Below are 9,650 nucleotides of genomic sequence, written 5' to 3'. Positions count from 1 at the left end.
AGGCAGAAAAGGAAAAGGCTAAGATAGCTGCTGAGGAGAGAATGCAGTCTGAAAGAATACAATTAGCCAAGGTTGAGGCAGAACGGGAGAGATTCGCTATGGAGAAAGAATTGCAGTTGGGAAGACTGAGGCTGGAGGAGATACGGCTAAGAGCAAAATTATCTCAGAGCCAAGATAGTAAAGAAGTCACATTCTTTAAGCCTTCACAGAAAAATAAACTGTGGCAAGTTGGGGAAAGAAAGGAAAAACAAGAACCCAATCCTGTCAGACAATCCGAGTCTGATAAGTCTCCTCAAAAGAAAATTACGTGCTTCTTTTGTGGAAGTGAGAGTCACATACAAAATAAATGCCCTCTAGTGGTCAAAGCACAAACTGCAGCTGCTGTTGCGAAGCCAGTAAAACTGTTACTTCAAACAGATACTAAAAACCTTCCGCAGACGCCAGTCCAGGAGCCAACATATAGTCAAACAGAGGCTTCTGCAAAAGTTATGCAGGTCTGGAGATCTGAGGAAGAGGTTAATAAGGAATTTTTGGAGACTGTCAGAGTAAATGGACAAGAGTTAGTGGGACTACAGGACTCTGAATCGGAAGTTACTCTGATGAGATCTAGTTGTATTCCTAAGGAACAATATCTCCCAAACCAATCTTACAGCATAAAAGGTATATGGGGACCGGAGTTTGAGGTGCAGGTAGCAGAAGTGAATATTCAGTATCAAGATTTCAATGGCAAGTGGACAGTGGGTCTTTGGGATGATCTGGAGGTTCCTGTCCTGATAGGCAACGACCTAGCCAAACGGAGACCTCAAATACATGCTATCACAAGAGCGGAATCAAAAGCCCTTGTGGGTTCAAATCCTGCCATTAATGCACCAACCACAGGGCCTGTGGGAGAGGAAGTACTGATTACGCTACCGAATGTACAGGAATCTAACACCCAGTTTTTAGTGGAACAGAGGGAAGATGAATCTCTGAGAGACTTGTGGGATAAGGTGCAGGGTCCTGACTCTGAAGTGACTTTAGAGAATCCCTGCCTGTTTACTGCAATAGAAGGGAGACGTCATAGAATAGCCAAAAGGAGAAAAGGTGCAGCCAAGTGGAAAATGAAACTAGCCAAAAGGAGAAAAGGTGCAGCCAAGTGGAAAATGAAACTAGCCAAAAGGAGAAAAGGTGCAGCCAAATGGAAAATGAAAAAAAAAAAAGTTGGTTTTGCCCCGGAAATACCGACTACAAGTTTTACAGTTGGCACTGGAGTCACCCATGGCTGCTTATCTAGGCATTAATAAAACCAGAGACAGAATAAAAGCGTAGTTTTATTGGCCCGGAATGGGACTGGAAAGGAACCCATTGGGAACGCGGACGTCTTAACCTATCTTCAGGATCTACAAAGTGATTTACAGGAACTTAAGGAACTATCATCCTGTAATTTAAAAAGAGCACAACAGAAAAGATGGTACGACGCACACGCCAGAGATCGGAATTTCCAACCTGGTGACCAAGTCCTGGTGTTGAGGCCCAGACGACAGCGGAAGCTCGAGGTTTCCTGGGATGGACCCTTTAGAGTGATAGAAAAACTATCAGCGGTGAACTATCTAGTTGAGTTAAATGTTGAAGAGAGACGATGTAAAAATTTTCATGTCAATATGTTGAAACCATATTTTGACAGAAACCAGGTAATATTGAAGGTTAATGGTCAAATTGGCATGAGGCAAGTATGGTATTTGGGACACATTTTAGGAAGTGGGGTCATCAGGCCTGACCACAGCAAGGTCAAAGCAATTAATGAATGGCCTGGACCTGTCACAAAAAAAGAAAAAAAGAAAAACACAGGTTAGAGCGGGAGTGTTTAGCAATAGTGTGGTCGATTGGAAAACTAAAGCCTTACCTGTGGGGAAGAAAATTCACCCTGTGTACAGATCACTCTCCTTTGAGGTGGTTAAACCAAGTAAAAGGCACCAATAATAAATTAATTCGATGGAGTATGCATTTGCAAGATTATAACTTTGACATTAAACATGTAAAAGGGAAAGATAATGTCATAGCTGATGCATTATCAAGATGTTTTAAGGACTGAATGCTAGAGTGGAAAAAAAAATAGAAAGATAGCAAATGTTATTCCAAATTAGAAATGTGTATAAGTGCCAAATTAGTTGTTATGGTGGAAATAAGATACAGGAAAAGGTAAATTATTTGTTAAGTTATGTTGCAACTTAGAATTTGTGTACAAAAGGGAAATACTATGTTGTTGGTTTTGATTAAGCTCCAATACATTGCTTCGGCATTGTTTAAAATGTATAACTATGCCTATGCAATGACTTTGGGGGTGGGACGAATGTGGCGGAATAAGGCCTGGTTCATCATGGGTTAACCTATCACTCCCATGTTAGGTAGGTGTTCCCTGGGAGGCGGAGCTACTGGGCATTCTAAAAGGAGGGGGGACAACCTAGAAAGGCAGTTGGGGGTTTGGCAGTTGGGTGTGGAGGTTTAGAAAGAGAAACTGCGAGGTTAGGCTTTGGGGAATGGGAGGAAAGGTCATTACCATTGCTAACGGGATGCAGGAAAGATTGTAACTGAGCTGAATTATATAAGAAGATTTGTACCAGTAATAACTCAAGATATCCATGTTTTCAAGTTACCTTAATAAAGTTAAAAGTGTTTAAACGTTCGCTGACTGTGGCAGTGCGTCAGTGCCTCAAGAGGTGTGGCTGAGGGGAAAAGCACTAAGGGTTTCCTGTGATAGAGGGAACGGGTGGCTTATTTTCCTGGCATACAGAGGACTGGGCAGGGAAGCCAAAGGTGCCACGCAGTTGCCTAAAGTGAAGGCAAGCTGCAGTAGTTTGGGAACCCAGGGCGGGAGATCCCAAAGGTGGCAAGAGTTCTTTCGAACGTAAAGCACTGAGGTACCCCAGAGACACTCCCATATAACCACTGAAGGATTCATCCTAGTGGACAGTGAACCTTAGGGAGAGTCACGGTTGGGGAAGAATCGAAAAGGGTGAGGGAGTGGGATCCCTCACACCTTCCTCTTTAGTCAGCTGACTGTCTGCTACCTCTGCCTACGTAATATGGCAGCACTTTTGTCTCCCTCGCCTTCACATCCCCTCTGAATACATCTCTGTCCCACCACAAAAACTTAGCACCAGATTTAGGGCGGTGCGGGCTGTTCCCTTGCACAGGGCACCAAGCCGTTTTTTTGTTTTTTTGAAAAATTGAGAAGATCCAGATTTGAAGAGATCCATTTGGGGAAGCCAAATTTTGGCCCCACACAGGGCGCCATATTACAAAAAGATGTCCAAAGGCTGTCCCTGAAAAACTGCGCATCTTTCTCTTAGGTGTGGAAGTGTCCACACTTTGGGAATTTTCAGTGTGGCCACCAGGAAGGACTGTATTGTCCAACCATCTGAACGTTTGAATGGGTTTGGGTTCCTTAGTAGTTGCGAGGAAGCTGTTATTGGGAGAAGAGTCACAACTGTTGTGGTTTTGCGAGTTTGTATATAAATGATATGCATGCAGGATTTTAATCATTTTGTTGATTAGACACGTTCTAACTAACACTATGCATGGTCTAGAAATCCTAATTAACCAGGAAACTGCATCCTAACATTTTATGATGTATTATTTTGGGTCAAAATAGAAAAGATTTGGGCCCTTCTTCTCACAATGCTTGCAAGCAGCTCAAGCAGATAATGCAGACAGATGTAAAGCAATAAACTTGGGATCAATAACGAATCAATAGAGGAGAACACTCCTGAAATGAAAAACACTGTCAGGGAAGAGATGCTGAAAATTCTGATTGGAAAGATTCACAAGAATGCCTTTTATGGAAAGAGTAAGCAGGCTTCTGGGTTGGATCAGGCCAGGGATACAACACAAAATGAAACAAATGCTCGCCCTTCCGTCTGAGTTAACAGCAATATTTCGCTAGTCTTATGAGATCCTTCACGGCTAGAAAACTATTTTTGTTTGGAACTAGTGCGTCGTGTGACAACAGGGAACCAGGCAGAGGGCCTTCTCAGTAGTGTCACCCATTCTCTGGAAGGCTCTCCCGTCAGATGTCAAGGAGATAAAGAATGACACAACTTTTAGAAGACATCTGAAGGCAGCCATGTATCGGGAATTTTTAAATGTTTGACGTTTTACTATGTTTTTATAATTTGCTGGAAACCGCCAGAGTGGCTGGGGAAACCAAGATGGATGGGCTAATAATAATAATAATAATAATAATAATAATAATAAATCCCTATTTTCATCAGAGAAATGTTGGAGGGTATGCAGTTCTAAGGTGCAGACAGGGTTGTGCTGGGCAAGATATAAGGGGGAGCAGAGCAGAGCAGAGCACAAGGGTTCCCCCCCCCCAAAGCAGCCAGTGTTATTTATCTTTATATAGTTGCTTTTCTCACAATTCACGAAGAATCTCCCATCCTTATGCACCTTCCACTTTTGAATATTAATGCTAAAGCTGTCACCTGATTAAATACTTCTCATTCCATCAGTTGCCCAGGTTTTTAACTGATTTTTTGGGACTGCAACAAAAAAAAAATTGAGGGGAGATTGCCCAGAGTTGTTGTTGTTGTTGTTGTTGTTGTTGTTGTTGTTGTTGTAATGTATTTTTATTAAATATTTTCTTGGTTTACAAAAGTATGTGCAATGTCTCTTTTTTCAAGATACATATTTTACAGATCAGTTTCATTTGTTGAGACATTAGTGTTACGTTAGGAAGAAAAGGGGGAAAGAGGTGGGGGGGAATGGTGAGTGGGGTTGGGGTTTTGTGTCAGTGTCGCTTGTGTGGGTTCTCCTTAATATTCGCTTGTGTTCCTTTGGTGGTGAGGTAGGTTGGGGTTGGCCTAGGGTGTGGTTGTTCGTTTGTGATTGACTGTGGTGAACTTGTGAAGGGTGGGTGGGTGTTTTGAATCAGGTTAGCCAGATTGATTCGTATGCTGTCGGGGGATTCTTGTTGTTGCCTTGTTGGGGTGTGCATGTGATAAGGGGGAACCAAACCGGGGTGAAGAAGAGGAGGAGGAGGAGGAGGAGGAGGAGGAGTTTGGATTTGGTATCCCGCTTTATCACTACCCAAAGGAGTCTCAAAGCGGCTAACATTCTCCTTTCCCTTCCTCCCCCACAGCAAACACTCTGTGAGGTGAGTGGGGCTGAGAGACTTCAAAGAAGTGTGACTAAATCAAATCAAATCAAACTTTATTCATGTAGCCAACAGGCCATTGCGACTAAAAATACAGATAAAACAGATAAAAATACTGGAGAAAGACCAGTCAAGTACTAGCCCAAGGTCACCCAGCAGCTGCATGTGTGTCGGGGTTCGGGTGCTGGAGCTCCTCGTGCACAAACGTAAGCTGCCCATGCACGAGGTACCAGTAGCGGGGAAAAGCGGCCAGCGTTCCACGTGCTTACGAGCACGGGCGCCGGCCAAGTCTCACAATCTGAAGGAAGCTGAGTAAGATGGAAAATGACTCCGAAGGTGTGTGAGTTCTTGAATGCCTTCTAACTAAAATAATGCCTCGAATACTAATGGATGCCTCGAAAACCAAAGGACGCCCTGAATCTGAACCATGTAAACCAAACCAAGGACATTGCGTTGAAATTAAAATTCTTAAAACCTTTACCCCCTTTTTTCCCCAAATGACGACAGACACTGGATCTTTCTTTTTTGGCTTTGGCAAAACCCGCGTAGGCTCGTCTTCTGGCCCTAAGCTAAGTTTCCCTGAGCTCTAAGTCCCTGCGTGCCAATTCTTCCGCGATGCTAAATTAATCTAAATCTAAACCGAATATCTTCCGCAATTCTAATCCTAGACTAAACCTAAAAGTCTAACTAAAGCTAAACCGAATATCTTCCGCGAACTAAACCTAACTAAAAGCAAAACCCATCCAACCCAACCAGCCCGCTCCCAAAATCCCTTAAATTAAACTTGACCTGAACTGAAAGAACTAAAGAAGAACGACCTGCCCAAGCGGGGAGCCTCAGCCTTTTATTTGGGAACAGATGTGACATCACGATTGACACTCCAACCAATAAAACCACTGTTGCTGCCCTCCAAAAAGGCGGGAAGCAGGTTTAACGTTCATTGATAACTTCAAATATTGCCGGAACTATAAAGAAAAGGCGGATTAATCTTATTGGTAAACCAACTATTCATTCTTACTTTCACTTTTGCTTTCACGCGTAAAGATACTAAAAGTAGTTCCCAAAAACCCATTAAAGCAAATGAAACAACCGTGGATCTTTTGACGGATCCACGCAGCGTATTCCGACACATGTGGAGCAGGGAAGCAAACCCGGTTCACCAGATTACGAGTCTACCGCTCCCGTGTCAGTTTCAATTTATTGGTTGATTTTTCTAGTAAGGCTGTTTCCCATACTATTTGGTACCATTGGTCCATGCTTACTCCAGTAGCACAAGGAATCTTGAAGAAGAAGAATATTTGTGTATCCATGTCTAATCTTGCCCCTTTCTAAAATTTATTTATTGATGGTGGAGGGTGTGTGTGCTGTGTCCCGTTGGTGTAGCATTCACCCGTAATCTGATAGGAAATGCTCTGCGGGGGGGGGGGGACACACCAAAAGTGGGGGGCGAGGAGGGTCATATGGGTGGCGAGTAAGAAATGTCTCTATTTTCATCTGAGGGGTGTTGGAGAGTGTGCAGCCTGCATTCTTTGGTCCAACCTGCACACAACTCTTTAGGGAAAGGAGGGCTAGGTTCCAGCTCCGAGATCGAAGCAGATTGCTCATTTCCCTGGCAGATATTGTACTGGTAACTTCCTATTGGTAGGGGTGTTAGGTTTAGGAAGTTTTGATCACAAGGGATTTTGTGAAAGGAGGAGGAGGAGGAGAATCATTGCCAGCACCAGTCCTAACCTCACCTACCTGGGACCAAGGCCCATTGAAATCAAGAGGATTTACCCCCTGGGTAGAAATGGTTAGGACTGCAAGGGTAAGTTGGCGATTTGCCCAATTAAAAACTGTGGCCTTTAAAAACGAAAGCTGCAAACATTCACAGAGCATGAGCTTTCTATGAACTACAGTGGTACCTCGGGTTAAGAACTTAATTCGTTCTGGAGGTCTGTTCTTAACCTGAGGTACCACTTTAGCTAATGGGGCCTCCCGTCGCCGCGCGATTTCTGTTCTCATCTTGAAGCAAAGTTCTTAACCCAAGGTACTATTTCTGGGTTAGCAGAGTCTGTAACCTGAAGCATCTGTAACCTGAAGTACCACTGTATATAAATCTGTTTGGATGAAACTGAAGTGAATTCGCTCATTCTATAAAACAAGAAACTGGAAATAGTTCCTTTTTGAAAATTAGCTTTCCAAGCACCAGATTAAAGAAAAGAAACTCAAACGAGGGATGGATCTAGATGCATCCCAAAATGTGATTCAGTTAAATGCATTGTAAACTTCATCCAGGGAAATCCCATTGGCAAAAGAGGGACTCCACAGCGCCATCTGGTGTCACAGTGTTATAACACAAATAAAACGCTTTATCTTTACAAATGTAGCTGAGTCCCAGGTAAAGGGCACCAATGGATCAAACAAGGCCTTTCTGTGGTGTGGCCCAGCCAATTTAAAAAGCAGGGACAAAATTGTCTCCTATTTTCATGGGACCATTCATAACCTATGAAAGGGTGGGGATCTAAAATTTTCAGGAAAGTGTGGGTGCTTTACTTTATAGGTGAGGTAGCAGAGGGTTTTCCTATCCTCCATTTTTGTACAGTGGTGAACAATACTTTTTTCTTTTCTTTTTAAAGTATATACGCAAGACCTGTGGTGAAGATCATGGACTCCCCTCGTCGAAATCAACCCCTCCCTTAAATCTTAGAAATTCACCAGCCATTCAATGGGGGGGGGGGGAGAGAAGCTTTTAAAAAAATATTTTAAAACCTGTGGCTATGAATTGCTGAAAACTGCTGGACTAAAAAGGTTCACCTGAACTCCGAACAATACACTACCTAGGGAAGTAGATGAGCAAAAACAAGACAAAAATGATTTCAATATTGAGACTTTGTCTGTGGCAACTGATGATGAAGAAAAGCTGCCAGATACATTTTGCGGCTCCAATCTAACGCTTTCAAAGCGCAGGTAATATCTCCATTAGCACAATTACTTCAAGATTCTGCAACAGAAAAGCCTAGAAAATTTTGTGTGTGAATTGGTCTATTTTTAAAATGTTTGCAGCGACATTGGTCTATTTGAATATATATACCAGTATATAGCCACCAGCATATTACCTTTTTACTTGGACCAATCCAAAAGTTACGAAATACAGTAGAAGTTTTGTAGGCTTCTTTGTCAGGCCGGATGTTATGTATTAAACAAAAACAAAAACCCAAAATGGGTAGTGGCGGCATTTTCAGTCGTGATAGAAAAGCCCTAGTGCTTACCCTCCAACATTTCTCCAATGAAAATAGAGACGTAAGAGCGGTAGACTTGTAATCTGGTGAACTGGGTTCGCGTCTCCACTCCTCCACATGCAACTGCTGGGTGACCTTGAGCTAGTCACACTTCTTTGAAGTCTCTCAGCCTCACTCACCTCACAGAGTGTTTGTTGTGGGGGAGGAAGGGAAAGGAGAATGTTAGCCACTTTGAGACTCCTTCGGGTAGTGATAAAGCGGGATATCAAATCCAAACTCTTCTTCTTCTTCTTCTTCTTCTTCTTCTTCTTCTTCTTCTTCTTCTCCTCCACCACCTCCTCCTCCTCCTCCTTCTTCCTATGAAAACAGGGATGCCCAGTGCTATTTTTTCTGGAAAAAGAGGTGCCAGAACTCACCACGAACACCACCCTTGTTCTATTATAATAGCAATGATGCCCACCTAAGAGGTGCCAGAATTGAGTTTCGGCGAGTCCTGGCTGGAAAAAAGGCCCTCCATACCCTCCAACATTTCTCCGATGAAAATAGGGACGTCCTAAGGGGAAATGGGACATTTCAGGAGAAAATCAGAAACCAGGATGGCTTCTGTAAATCTAGGATTGTCTCTGGAAAACAGGGGTGCTTGGAGGGTCTGCCAGTGTCAGCCATGGTGTAATTTCAGAAATATAGAGAAATGTTTCTTCATGACCCAAGGTGGGGATTGTGGCATGTGTGTGAGACAAGGGCCACGTTGAAAGATCATACTGGGACCCTCATTCCCTGCAAATGATGCTTGAACCCTGTATGTAGGGAACCCGATTAAGATGAGCAGATTGTGTTGCTCCAGGTTGACAATCACGGTTCAGATCTACATCCACAGTGCATTTTATTTTTCTTAATAATTTTAAAAGAAGTTTTTTTTAGCAACAATAAAATTTAATCTCTCATGTAATCTCTCTTGTAGAGGAATGTAGGGGCACTTGCCTCTTATCTAAAAAGTAGGAAACAGACAAAAAAGCAACCCCCCCCAAGTGTTCTTGCACTCCTTGTACAAAAGGTGCAGATTTTTTAAAAGCCACGGAAACTCTATGCAGCTTTGCAAAAATGACTTAGGTGGAATTTATTGCTTTGGCAGGGTCAGCGTCCATGATGTGCATGTTGCCTCCCAAACATACGTTTCGGGCGAAGAACCAAAGCTAATTTCAGTGTGTGAAAAGCAAGCAGATTTCATTACCGATTGTGGCTCTCTTTCAAAATGATTAGGATGCAGGAGATAGGTTCTCAAAACTGAGTGTCCA

Source organism: Lacerta agilis, chromosome 16 (genome assembly GCF_009819535.1).
Source record: "Lacerta agilis isolate rLacAgi1 chromosome 16, rLacAgi1.pri, whole genome shotgun sequence".
In the NCBI taxonomy this organism is placed as follows: Eukaryota; Metazoa; Chordata; class Lepidosauria; order Squamata; family Lacertidae; genus Lacerta; species Lacerta agilis.
This window is presented reverse-complemented; position numbering follows the sequence as displayed.